This window comes from Eptatretus burgeri, chromosome 7, assembly GCF_056783735.1.
Source record: "Eptatretus burgeri isolate ZD-2024b chromosome 7, Ebu_testis_v1, whole genome shotgun sequence".
Taxonomy (NCBI): domain Eukaryota; kingdom Metazoa; phylum Chordata; class Myxini; order Myxiniformes; family Myxinidae; genus Eptatretus; species Eptatretus burgeri.
Window position 1 is genome coordinate 55,024,197 of NC_140967.1, and position 15,462 is coordinate 55,039,658.

Consider the following 15,462-nt stretch of genomic DNA (forward strand, 5'->3'; position numbering starts at 1 on the left):
GACCGCACGCTCCCTTTGCTTCTGGCGTCACGGTCCTGGCATGTGACACTCCATGCCACTCATTTGGGATTGAATGGACTGATTGTATGGAAAAAAATGCAACCGTATAAATTTATCGGTTTTCTCTGACGATGACAAAACCGTTGCGTTAAGTGCCAACAATCATGTTCAGAGCCATAATCGGACGCTTGTCGATGTCATGGTCTAAGTATGGCAATTGGGTTCTCCGATTTTTGGGGATTTTTGATTTTAATTTATTTTTGCAAAATTTCAGTGGATTGTCTTCTGTTTGAAATTCCACTTTTTCATCTTCTCCCAATAATAATTCACTTTCATGCTCAGGTTAACCGTCCCAGCCCTCGTCCGCACTCCATCCCTTGTCGTCTTTTCGATGTATTGTCATGAAATCCTTCTGTCTTTTCTGCTTCAGTGCATTTTGGTAACTGCATGCAATTCTTCATGCAATTATTCTCCTTTTTTGTTCATCTCATTTGCATCACTCTCCTCCAGCCTATTGGTCTAGGGATTGTCCATGCAGGTCAATTCATCAAAGTCAATCTTGTGTTGGTAATGGAGTAAAGATTTTGAATGCACGGCACGACACGTAGTTTGACCATTTCCAGTTCAAATCGGTGCCAATGATTAAACCGGTTTCTCTTTTTCTGTAAATGTCTTCTTACATATCTTTATTCTTCTTCAAGCAATGCTCAAATCAGAGGGGCCAGGTTAATCAAAATTGGTACTTGTTTGAAATAAAAAATGTAAGTTTTCCCCCCTTTTAAATATCTTACACAAAATGGGAGCCAACTTCATCCTGATTGTATCATGTCATTTAAAATGTGAAGTGTAAGTTGTCCCTTTTATCTGTAGAAGGTTGAACTGCTTCCATTATGAAGGCAAATAACTTGACTTTTTTTAGTTATTGGTTTTTTTATATTTTATTTTAAATACCTTCCACTCCCATTGCGATACACACACACATATGCGATGATATAGTTGCATAGTAGTGGAATCTTTGACCTCTACCACTTGCTCCTATTCCTCCTACTTCTCCCACACACCCCCTACAAACATCCTACTTGGATGGCCGAATGGCAGATGTAGTATGTTCGTCCTGGTAAGTCCTGTCATGTGGTATGCTCACCTGCATGGTAACATACTTTCATCTTCCATGTCATCAATCTTTTTGTTGTTGTTCGTGCTTTCAAACGAGGCTCATTGCAGCACCCTAACATTAAAAAAAATAAAAAAATGTATGTATATATATATATATATATATATATATATATATATATATATATATATATATATATATATATATACATATATATATATATACCATTTGGATTGCCTGGTGAGGTGTGATTGTTTATAGAATTATTAGTACCGTTTTGTAGTAGTAGTCGCAAAGACTATGTCCTTATAGACAGACTAATCCCACAAGAATTGGTGTATTTTTGTATGACTGGTAATATCCTTTTTTATACACAGTCGAGGCTCGTGGAAGACCGAGAACACAGAACAGACAGGATGCAACATAACAAAAAGAAGAGCCGAAGGACAAGGGGAACACATCATCAGCAGGGCTGAGGGATAAAATAGATGGAGACACACAAACAAGGGATATGGGTAAATGATGAGGGGTTGGGGAGAACACGAGGGGTGGACAAAATCGATACCGAAGCAAAGTTTTGGGAGGCAGTGGGGGTTGTTTAACGGGTGCAGAAAATATCACGATTTTGTATGGGGGATGATTTAATATGGTGGTGAACAGTTGTCTTGAACACTTGGAGGGAAGATTGAATAGAGTATGGAAGGTGGTTCCACAGGCGGGATAAAAGACGAACAAACGAGCGGTGAGCAGAGGTTCTGGATTTTGGCAGTTTCATTCGAGGGGTGTTGCTGGTGGACCATGTGCACTCTGCAGATACCTGTGGGGGACAAAACATGGACAAGAGAGATGGTACAACACCAGTAAGGAGTCAGAAGAATACGGAGACCACCGAGCTGTTGGCGGTGGTGAAGTGGTAGGCCCATAGACTCAGATTCATAGTGAGGGATTCCAATGATCTTGAATGCGTTGGTTTCCATGGCATCAAGCTGAGCAAGGTGTGAGGAAGGGGTGCTAGCTCAGTGGGGAGAGCAGTACTCCTTCAAGCTGTGGATGGAGGCATTTTAGGTGGATAGGAGTTCAGGTGTGCTAAGGAAGGACTTTGCATGATTGGGATGTCCAGTGGGTGACTGTCTTTGGAAGCCAACTTTGAAATGTGACTTACCCAAGAGAGACCATGGCTGAGTGATACAAAATAATTTGAGTGACTGAATTTCTTTGAGAGGGTTGTTGAGAAAGTATATGGGAGGGGTTGAGGTAAGATCCTTTTGGAGAGATTGAGCGAGTGTGTGGGATTTCTCAGGATTGAAATACATATTCCAAGTGTTTCACCAGTTTGTGATTTGGCAATGTCTGAAGAGAGGAAAGAGGCTGCTGTCTGTCTGTCTGAAGGATGAGAGATGTCAGGGCAGAAGGTGAAGTCATCAGAAAATAGATAAAGATAATTTTTTCAGAGAGATCATTGATGAAGACTATGAATAGGAAAGGGCCTAGAACATTGCATTGGGGGTACTCCAACCTTGACAGGGTGAGGAGATGAAAGGATTCTATTGAGAGCCACACATTGTCTATGACAATGGAAGAAGTCAGTAATCTAACAGTGGAGTTGGCCCTGGATGACATTGGCAAACAGTTTGGAGAGTCAGGCAGGATGCCAGACTGTATCAAAAGATATGTCCAGAGAGATGGCCCTGATCTCATGTCTGATATCGAGGTCTCTTTCCATTGTAGGGAGAGTGCAAGCAGCATGTCCAAGGTAGAGTGACTTGGTTTGAATCCAAATTGATGATATGAGATGAGGTCATTTGAGAAAAGGAATTATGTTTATGCTGGCTGTGATGATACATTCCATGACCTTGCTGATGATTGGAAGTAAGCTGATTGGTCTGTAGTAAAAGTGATCCATTTTTGTGCCTTTTTTATGTGATGCAGTGATGTTGGCTGATTTCCAAGCAGATGGAAGATTACCTTGGATGGATGACAGGGTGAAAAGGGCAGAGAGAGAGAGAGAGAGAGAGAGAGAGAGAGAGAGAGAGAGAGAGAGAGAGAGAGAGAGAGAGAGAGAGAGAGAGAGAGAGAGAGAGAGAGAGAGAGAGAGAGAGGGAGAGAGAGGGAGAGAGAGAGAGAGAGAGAGAGAGAGAGAGAGAGAGAGAGAGAGAGAGAGAGAGAGAGAGAGAGAGAGAGAGAGAGAGAGAGAGAGAGAGAGAGAGAGAGAGAGAGAAAGAGAAAGAGCAGCAGAGCAGGGTTTTCAGACTTATGAGTTGATGCCATCCGGTCCAGTTGCTGGATCAGAGTTGAGGATTTCCAGAAACTTCTCCACCTTCTCAGGTGCAAAAGACACCTTCCTATAGGAAGTGGCATATGCCATAATATTTACATAGAGAGAATTTGGAAGCAGGAGGACGAACGATGCCCCCCCACCATGAACCCCAGGACTATGAATACTCTTTATCACCTCAACTGTCCCCATTTCAGAAAGTACAACCATCACTTTTCTCAACTAATTTCATCCAGTGGTTCAGGAGTGCGTCGTCGAAGTCAAACAAACACAGGAACAGACAAAGTCACACTCAAACTCACAGACGCTTCTCAAATTATATAGAGTGTATGATTATCATTGTTATAATACATAATAAGAATTTAAATTTTTTTTTTACTATCAGACTACCAAAGCCACCAGTGAAGCTGAATTTATCTCGATCTTCTCCACTGAAGGGCAAATGAAGACCGCATTCAATTTGACTTTCAGAAGACAACCCCAATGTGCAGGTATTAAAGTGATAGTTGATGCTGAACCTGAGGTTAGCTCATTATTAAAATATAAGCCTTCGTTTCTTTCTTTATATAATGAGGCTGCTTTGAAAAAAAAAAAACCGCGGATGGAAGGAAAAAGTGAAAGCAGGGCGGACAAAATGAACGTGATGTAAATTGTAGAACTGGCTCCTTCTGACCCTCACCCCAAACCTTGCAATCCTGGTTGGCAATTGAGAATAGAAAGGATTACACATTTCTTGCTGTACACATGACATGTCTCTGAGTGTCCATCTGTAAGTCAAGGAGGGAAAAGCTTGATTGGACAGACAGAAAAAGCGGCTCCACATATTGTATAGGAAAGTGAACAAAGTGTGAAGATGTCTGCGAGATACCTTGGAATTCAGGAGAGGATAAGAACAATAGCAAGTCTTTCATTTGCGATCTCTTATTGAAGACATTTTTCCAGCCTTTGCAGTGCTTGTTATAAATTCCTAGAAGTATTTGGTATTATTTATTCACATAAACTTAACTGGAAAAGCTCTCAAATACCAAATCATAAAAATTTCATCTGCATTGCCTCCTATAATTTATCATCCGTTGTTTTATTATTATTATTATTATTATTATTATTATTATTATGTTTTTTTTTCACCTTGCACTTCGTCAAACTCGTATCACAGACAGGTCAATGGCCTATGTTTATATATATATATATATATATATATATATATATATATATATTTTTTTTTTTTTATTGTCTTCTCTGGTCTAGCTACTTCTGCCCTCTCAGTCCTCCGACCCTCCCTTGCTCCTCCAGAATGCATACGCTCTCAAATAACCTTCTCCTGGTTAAACTCCCAATATTTTGACTTTCTCAACGCTTCCACTATATTCTCCCTCTCTTCACCAGTTTGTGTAATCGCCATCCCGAGGCTCTTCCTGAGATGGTTCAATTACACTCTTCCTTCAAAGACTTCAAGCTTGTGGTGCATCACCATCTCATGGCATCCTCCATCATTACCCATAATCTTTTCTACCCCCATTAACCCAACCTAACCCTAAGATGACACTTTCCTATATATGAGTGGCACTAGGAGATGCCATACAGATTTAAATGGAGAGAATTTGGGGGCATGACGGTGAAGGACACCCCCACCCTGACCCCATGACTATGAATATTTTTTTATCAACTAAAACCTCCCCATGTACAATGAAAGAAGGGAGGCACCTCACATGCATATTACTGTTTCCTTACCTCCTCTCTCCTCTTTTTCCTGTTCATTAATTTCCTTGCTTTTGTGTACAACTCTTGTCCCACTGTCAATCCTTTGCCTTTTTGCCCCCACCACCGAAGGTGGGTGGAGGTTATGTTTTCACCCCTGTCAGTTTGTCTGTGAACAGGATATCCCAAAAAGTTATACACAGATTCGGATGAAATTTGTTGCACAGGTTGGGTGTGTGAGAAGGAAGAATTTATTCGATTTTGGTGAAGATCCAGATCCGGATCCAGATCCAAGAATTTGAAAAGGGATTTTTCACCATTGAGTGATGGTGCCAAAAACGATGTATATCATGACATCTCAAAAAGTTTTGGATAAGTAATGCCAAAGCTCGGTGGATGGGTTGGTTAGGTGATAAGAACAAGGCAATTCGATTTTGGTTCAAGTCCGGATCCAGATCCTATCAGCGGGATACAAAACGTAAACTAATCAGCCTGGTGGAGGTACGTGCTCTACTGGGTGCCGTTCTCATGATTACCCTCTGTTATCTCGCTCTATCATGAGCCTCGATCTTCCTTGGCCTGTTTGGCATTCCTATCTGAGCACTTGGCTCACAATGCTTACATCTCAGGTTCTAATCACAAATACTCTGTTGATTCGTCCACTGTGTAATAATGTCCTTGTCCCGCATGTAATTCACACAGGGTAGCCAAAAAAGGAGTTCACTGGGATTATCATGTTTATTTTCGGCAAAATAATTGTACTGTACATCAGAAAACACAGATATCACTTGGAAAACCCTGTTTATTTACAGCAGAATTACAATGCATTGGTCAAAATGTCAGGTCACATTGAACAGAAAATTAAAAGAATCAATTTCACTTAATCTCTGTGAAATAACTTTTGGGCCACCCTGTGCACACAATCTCGTCCAAGTGCCTCAAACACTGCACGAAAAAGTGCATAGAGAGGCAAATGAAGGGAAATTTCAAGAGCGAGGGAAATAGGTAAAACACGGTCATTATTGGTGGGACAGAAATGATGAGTGACGGAAAACTTTTGACTCTTTAATAAGGAACGAAGATGCCATTTTGTTTCAAATGAATTTTTTTTTACGATTGATTGGATAAAATCAAACTGCATCAGTGGCATAGCCACTGCCACAGTAGCGATGAAACCATTCCGCTAATGCAGTGCCCCCTGTAGGTTAGATCAATAATTTAAAATTTGGCCAGGGTGTCGGCGATAGCTCACCGACTCTTCGCGAAGATAGATATTTTGTTCAATAGGAATATCGAATATGATGTTTTCACACAGCTTCCAGTGACCTTCACAGAAACTCATGATATCTTGATGAGATTCTCATGGAAGTTCTGCACTTCGAGTCCGGTATTTAGAGCCAACATGGCCACCATAGGAGACCTCGGTGACTTTGAACAGGGCGTAATTGTTGGTGCGCATTTGGGAGGTGCTTCAGTGACAATCAAGGACCATCACACTCTATTATACATCACACTATATATCAGTTGTCACCATCACACTATAATTCATGGACCGGTGTTTGTGTGTGTGTTTGTTTGTGTGTTTGTTCGTCGTGCTACTCCTCCTACAGTTCTGGGCCAATTACATCTAGACTTGCTACATAGGATCAGCATGGCCCCATTTAATGTGTAGGGGTATTTTTATCTTTATCGGTGGTCGGGGGAGGGGGTTAGGGGCGATGCAAATTCTCGATGTATATGTGTATCGTCCCTCCTTTAACTCTTATACGAACCTCGACAATGTTGATATAAAAAAATTAAAAAATCGTGCAGCGCCTCCTCCAGGTGGGGGAGGGTATTACAAGTCTCCCCCATTTACAGTGCAGTTTTCCTGTGCCCACATTTTCCAGTGCAGTGAAGGTGTTTTGAATTATAAGCTGTCGGTACGTTGTTGCTTCATGCATGCATAACCCGGGTTTTTTTTATCTTTGTCTCTATAGAGCCATCACTTGCCTAGACACTGCCCAAATATAGTTATGCGTCAGAAGAAGGTGTTGCATGGTTGGAACAAGATGGGCAGGTCCTCTGCTAGTACAAGTGATGCATTAAACCAAGATGGCAGACACCAGTCCATTTACAGTGAAAGAGAAGCTTGTATCGGTGGTTTGATTCCACGAGAGGAGAAACGCAAACAAGACGATGAAATAGGAGCAAAAAGACTTTGAGTCACGCTTTGGAAAGCCAGCACCACCATCAAAATCAAATCTTCCTCTTTGGAAAAGTAAAGGCCACAGTAAATGGATTGGTGTCTGCCATCTTTGTTTAATGTATTATTTGTATTATCTGAAAAAAAAAAACCAGGAAACAATATGAATACATGGAATAAAAAATCATCTTGTATAAGCAGCTAAAACCGTGTCCTGGGATTTATGGCTCACCCTGTGCATTGAAGAGCTGACAGTCTAAATATTACTAGCGGGGTAGGATTACACATTGTGTAATCATACGAACCGTGCTTCCCCATTGTCTTGGGTCGCTCACCTGCATTTGATTTTTGATTGATATTTTCTTCATTTATTTTTATTTTCATTTATGGATGCCTTCTGACAGTTGTGTGATTTTTCTTGGTGTATCAGCTTTGATGTCCATCGGCACGCAAAATTACCCTGCTTCCCCACTGTCTCGGGTCGCTCACATGCATTTATTTTCATTTATTTATATTTTCATTTATGGATGTTGTCCGACGATTCTTTGATTTTTTTTCCCCGGTGTATCGGCGTTGATGTTCATCGGAACGTAAAATTTCAGCTTTCTACGTCATCCGTAAAGTACTGATCTTTAATATCAGTCAGTCAGTCAGTGGTTAGTAAAAGCTTTATATATTAGATGTAACTTATATTCTGCCCTGGGTTTATATGATTTGTTTTACAGTATATACCTACCATGGATAAATGTTGAGTTGGTGAGTGTTGTGAACCCCTCTCTGCCCTTTCCTCCTAGTCCACTGCTCCATCCAGCCTTCCCACCTCCACCCCAGCTTCCCTTGGCCCCTTTTATTAAACCAGCATTTCTTTATAAAAGTAAATAATGATTCACCAAGCTTATCATGTGATGTTTTCGTTGCTGTGAGTTATCCGCTCTCCATGATCACTCTCTTGTCCGAGTTGCTCAATGGAACACAAATCAATGAGTGTACTGCGCATGATGCCTGTCATCACACAAAAGATTCGATGTGTGGTTAGTTTATTTATTAATCACGAAATATGCACTTTTACTTTGGAATGAAATGAACTTAATGCAGCAGAAGAGGAATGTTTAAGTTCTAAGTTTAATTTTAATCACCTGTTTTGATACAACCTTTGAACAGTAAAAAATATTTTACCATAGGTAAAATATTTCGTGAGAAAGGGTATCTAATGAATACTTTGAGTGTGGCCAAGTGCTCATTATTTTACCGTCTCCCCCTCCCCAGCCTCTGACCCACCTCCCACACACATTATCACACACTCACAAACAATCCGTATAAATGAACCCCTCGCTTCCCCATGCCCTCCTCTCTGAAATCCTATGCCAGACCCTACACACACTGTCTCATGGAAAACAGACAAGGGATCATCATCATCAGGGTCTCCTTCAAACCCTTTCGAGTCAGTATTTACAGAATATAATTGGACCAAAATCGATTTATATTCTGCCCAGTATAAGTTTTCAAAGCAGATTCAAACTGTGAAATCGATATGCTAAATGTGTAAAAAGCATCAGGTCGATGTAAAATGGAATGGCGAAAGCAAAAGGAGGATGCAATGGAATATAAAGCTCAATAGGGATTGAGAACGAGCGATGATAGATGGGGGGGGGGGGCATCACGGACCTCGTTGGAAAGGGACAGCATGATTGGTCACCGGGAGAGTGAGTGGTCAATGCATGGAAGCACAGAGAGTGCGTTTTATGGACGTTCAAGCTCTTGCAAACAATCACATAATCAAGTCATTCGTTATTCCTTTTCCTTCCTTCCAAATGCGTTGTGCAAAAGGAATTACCGGTATTCCTTATTCCCATGAAGAGGCCGGATCACAAGGTCTGTTGCTCTCACATCACGGACGGGTCAGTTGGTTCTCTGTTTGCAATCGCCTTTCCTTCCATTTAACTCCCTCTGCTATATCAGCCCTCCGACACCCTCCAGCTCCTCCAGGATGCATGTGTTCACCCAGTCAGCCATTCCTGGTTAAACTCCTGGAATTCAGGCTTACTGCACTCTTTTGTTCTTTTTTTTTCCTCCATTTTGTGGAATTTCCTTCTGAAGATTGTTTGATCCCACTCTTGTATCCAATTGTGTCTACACTGTCCTACTTGTCAGTTCGTTGTATTTTCAGTCTCCGTCACCTCGCCCATCCATGAATACATAAATAAAACCTAAATATTGTACATAAAAAGCAATGGTGAATGAAATCTTGGTGTTATAAACTCTTGAAAATTACAGTACAGAAAGTATATTACTTTACTCAAGATAAATTCAACATTCTAAAGATCTGAGAAAGTCTTGGCAAGAAAGGGGATGAACGAACGACGCATAGATAGGTGGAGCATGAGGAAATCGAAGGATCTGCTTGGGAAATGACAGAACCAGTAGGAATTTGAAGTCAGTCATGATGTTACATCGAAGATGATGTTCTGTAAGCGACTGTCAATCTTTACTCTTCTCACTCAACACATAAAAACTCATTTTCACCTCTCCCCTGGCCACACATTTGCCACCCGTCCCATTCAATTCCACACTTGTAATGTTGCATCCTCGTGCAGTTATTGAGCCGTGTCAGTGTTCACGTGCTTTCACTCCAAAGGTGCTTGTGATTGTGTTGGTACAAGGTCTGACACAGGCAAGATGCAACTGAATAGCTTTATTGCATTTTTATCTTCACGCAGATGTTTCCACCAATTGCATGACCAGAAAATAGGGTGGTAATTGAGGATATATATATATATATATATATATATATATATATATATATATATATATATATATATATATATATATATATATATATATATATATATATATATATATATATATATATATGCAAACCAGATACAACAGCCATTTGGGAGTGAAGGTGAATTCTTGAGCTGAAAAATTATCCCAGGGGGATCTTTCTTCAAATGGGGTCAATAGGTTAGCACCTTACTACTCAGCGTGACAGAGAGGAACTACAGGTGCTAAAGTAATTTCTTGTTTATCCCCCCCAAAAATCACATTGCCCAACAAATGCCTTCCAGGATTCTTGAACACAAACCATCTCGACACCTTACTTTGTTCCCATTCACTACCATCCATCACGTGGTACATATTCAGTGCTGAGAGCCTGCCTTGAATTCAATTTGCGATATCCATCAAGCGAGCGATATGGCCACTTGGACAATGTGATCACTAATACATACTAATACAGACAATGAATGAAGGAGGATAACAATAACCTAGTGTTTGAACATACAGTACTGATAATATCAGTTAAACTGTGGCCATGACGTCATTTTCAGTTTTCCATTCAAAATTCACCATTGATTGAATCGTTACTCTGATAGGTATGTAATAGCTCTTTGTGAATGTGAAAGCTTGTGGAAGACGGTTGATTTTTCTCCAAATAAATTTGCATATTGTTAAATATTTATGTTGATTTATTTGTGCGTGAACTGAAAGATAGTGTCTAAATGCATGTTCTTTGTTTGTTTGTTTTTTTTGTTTTTTTAACATTTGAATGTGATATTAGCATATGGAATTAATTCAAAACTTATCCCAGTCATTACACAACGATACGCAAAGAAATGAGATGAAGGTGGAGGATTTTCAGCCCATCATGCCTGTGCCACATCAAACAACACCAGACCAAAATCAACATCAACACCAGACCAAAAAAAATAAAATTCGTTTTGTTTTTTTTGGTAGTTACAAAAAAAAAAATTGTATGTTTTTTTCTTTCCAGGGGAGGAGGCAAGGGCGAAGACAGTTTTTGGGTAAAAAACACATCAACAATCACAGAACACCTCTTGATGAGACCCCCACAAACAACACTCCGTACACATGCACACAATCACCCATCAATGCTCAAGCTCCCTAAAAGTCCAACCGACATCCCTATATCCCTCCATCTCCAACACTTATGTGTACCTTTCAAATTCCAATTTAAACTTATCTACTGTTACTGCTACCACTAAGTTTACAGGGAGACCATTCCATGCATTAGCTACTCTCTGAGTGAAAGCCCCTGCCCTTCTACCGTCTTAACTCTCCTCTTTACTCTCAGGCTGTGGCCTGGTGTTGTCTCTGTGTACTCTGCTGAATACTTAATCTGCACTTATTTTATATATACCTTTCATTATCTTAAACATCTCTATCGTATCTCCTCGTAACCTCCTCCTTTCTCGAGTATAAAGCCCTGTCTCCTTCAGCTGCTCCTCATAGCTAAGTCTAGTAGGCCCGGAATCAATCTAGTAGTCTTATGCTGAACCCTCTCTATGGCATCTATGTCCTTCCTGGGTTGTGGTGACCAAATCTGCACACAATATTCTCGATGTGGCTCTCACTAAATTACTGTACAATGTTAGCACCACCTCTTTTGATTTATAAATGATCTCCCTTCGAATCCAACCCCATTTGCTTTACCTATAGCAGCCTGGCACTGTGCTGCCTGCTTACCTCCCATATCTATTACCATCCCCAGATCCTTCTCCTGTGTGACACTCTCCAAAATTACCCCTTGCATCCTGTAATCTCTATTTTTAATGTTCTTCCCCATCCCCAACACCTTACATTTGCTCAGGTTAAATTCCATCTGCCAATATTTTGCCAAATCTATGCAAGTATCAATACTTTCCTGAATCTGATCACCACTCCCTCTGCTATCCACATTAACTCCAAGCTTTGCGTCATCTGCAAATTTGGAAAGCTTACTCTTCACCCCACCATCCAAATCATTAATATAAATAATGAATAATAATGGTCCGAGTACTGATCCCTGAGGTACCCCGCTACTTACATCCGCCCAGCAAGACATCCTCCCACTCACAGACATTCTTTGCTTCCGACCACTAAGTTAGTTTGCAATCCAATAAGCTCCCTGAGCAGCCACTCCACAAACCCTCACCTTGGCTAACAACTTCTTATATGGTACCTTATCAAATGGCTTCTTGAAGTCTAGATATGTCCACGATGTCCACTGCCATTCCTTCGCCCACCTGATCTTCTTCTTATTCTTGTTCTTGCATATGGCAACTTGGCTGCCGGGTGGCTCTCATTATGTTGGGGTGCGTCTATGCTGCTGATGCTTTGCCCCAATACCAGTACAATAGTACACATTTCGCCAACCTCAGAAGGATGACAGGCTGAGTCAACAACACCACCTGGTGTTTATTCAGCAGCCGACGCGGCTCAAACTCAGGACTCTAGGATCCCAAGCCAGCCACCCTAACCACTAAGCTAACACCAGGCTTAGTCCACCTATCAGAAGCAGCTTCATAGAACTCGGAAAGATTTGTTAAACAGGAACTACCTTTGGTAAACCCATGCTGACTACCTTTAATTAGTTTGTATCTGTTAAAATGGTTCCTCATCTGGTCCTTAATTAATGTCTCCAACACCTTCCCCACAACTGAAGTCAAACTAACAGGTCTATAGTTTCCCAATTCTTCTCTGGATCCTTTCTTAAATAATGGTGTTACATTTGCTACTCTCCAATCCTCCGGTACCTGTCCTGACTCCAGTGAGCTTTTAAAAATATCCGTTAACATCTCGCTTACCTGCTCAGCCACCTCCATCAATACTCTCGGTTGCATATTATGTGGACCCGGAGCCTTATCTACTCTGAGATTAACAAGCTGTTCCTTTACTTCCTCCACTCCAACCTGGATCTTCTGTAAAAGCCCTTCCTCACAACATCGATAAATACTCCCAGCTATTGACAATTCTCCTGACTGTTCTATTGTAAAAGTTGAAGCAAAATACCTGTTTGATAAGCCTGCCATCTCACTTTCATCACTAACCACTCCCCCGATGCTCTTCCTCTATGGGTCCACACTGGTCCAAAACTGTTCTTTCCCCCTGAACTACTTAAATAAAGCTTTGCTATTATGTTTAATATTCTTAGCCATTTCCTTCTCATACTCTCTTTTGGCTTGCCGAGTTATTTTCTTAACTTGCCTTTGTTTACTCCGATAGTGATACAAATCTAACTCCAGTCCTGTTGTTTTATACCTTATAAATGCCTTCTGATTCTCCTTAATCACATTCCTTATCTCACTGCTCAACCACCCTGGCCTCTTTCTGGTTCTAGTTTTACACCTCATTGGAATGAACTTACTCTGCACTCTACACATTTTCTCCTTGAAGGTTTCCCATTTCTCTGATGCTGATTGTCCTATTGTTAGCTTCTCCCAATGTACATCACCCAACTGTTTCCTCATACCCTCAAGATTTGCCTTCTTGGAATCGACCTTACTCTACTATTCTGAACTATAACCCTTAACAGAGTCTTTGTGCACACAATGTTATGGTCACTTGCTCCGAAATGCTCCCTTTACCTCCACCTCCTCCACCATATTGGGATCGTTACTGAAAAAGCAGTCGAAAAATGCACTCCCCCTCGTGGGCTTATCTACAAACTGGGTTAAAAAGCAATCCTGGACGAGGAAATCCTCATCTACTCTGCCCTTTCCCTGTTCCTGGACCCAATCTCTCCCTGACAAGTTAAAATCCCCCAAAATCACCACTCTTCCTTGACCACATGCCCTTTTGAATAATACATGTGCTCCTCCTTCCTCCTCTTCCTTCACACCCAGCGCCCCATAAAAGCATCCTACCAGTATCTTACTGTTTTTACAATCTCTAATCTCGACCCATACAGAAACCTTTACATTAATTCCCTTCTTAATGTCACCCCCTTTCTCTTGATGCAATGCTGTCCTTTACCCAGATTGCTACTCCTCCTTCTCCTCCTATTCTCTCCTTCCTATCACATCGATATACGTCGCAGCCTTCTAATCCTGTCCTCCAGTTACTCTCCTCCTTAAACCATGTTTCACTTTCTGTAACTACATTGTACTCCTCACTATCTACTTTGGCCAAAATCCCTTCCATATTATTATTTAAACTCCTGCGATCGGTTTAGAATATGTTTAACTTTTCCTTTCCTGAAATTCTATTTTCTTGCCTGGCCTTAATAATCACAATTACATCATAAGTTCCTTCCTTAATAGCTTCCCCACCCTCCAGGTCAGGTCAGGAATGGAAGCATGCACCAGAGCAGCGCGTCGCTGCATCCAATTTCCACCAGTACTTCAGGGGCCTCCTTATGGGCATCCCCCAGGCAGATGCCTGGCCCATCCTCATCTCCTTGAGATTCTGATCAACCTGCTGCAACCATGAGGCACGTGATCAGCCAATTGGCCTCCCCACTTACGAGGCTCACTCGCTGAGAAAACCTGGTGAGCAGGATCAGCATCAAGAAAATGAGCCACATATCCAGACAGCCGCAGCTGACGCTCATGGACCATACACGTAACAAATCTCATTTGAGTCTCTCTCAGCAACCGCTCGCTGGACACAAAATCCGACCAGCGATAGCCAAGGATTCTCCGAAGAGACCTGGTACCAAAGGAATTAAGTCTCCATCTCAGATCCCTGGTCAGAATCCAAGTCTCACATCCATAGAGCAAGACTGGAAGCACCAAGGACCTGAAGTCTCAGACTTTTGTCGACCTGCACAGGTACCAGCAGCACCAAACCCCATGATACAGTGAATCCATGACTCTTCAGGCCCACCCTAGATGTCTATTGACCTCTGGCTCACAACCAGCAGAGACATCAATATCACTGCCAAGGTAAGTGAATCTCTCCATGACCTCAACATCCTCACCACATTGTTTTATTGTCAGGTCAGGTCAATCTCATTTAGTCTCTCTCGGCAACAGGTGCAGACAAGATAGCAGCATCCAAGAAGTCATTGAAAGCCTAAATCTTAGTTTTGACCCAGGAAATCCGTAATCCCAGCGGCTCTGACTCCTCATTCAGCACCTCAAGGGCCCCCCAAAAGGATATCCAGAGTCTCCACAAGGATGACTGCATCATCTGCGAAAACAATGTCAGAGATCTTGATATTCCCAAACAATGCACCGCATCTTGTTCTCTCTGACATACTCCCAGAATCCAGTCCATACAAGTGTGAAAAGTGTAGGGGCCAGGGCACTCCTCTGATGAACTCCAGTAATAACTGGAAATAAGTAAGAGATGGTTTGGGTTGCTCTGCCCTTTTTCCACCCGGGTAATACCACCCAAGGAGCGACGAATCCTTCGTCTCATTATGCGCTCGTTGACCGGTGTTACCTCAGTTATCATTGGAGTCAGCTC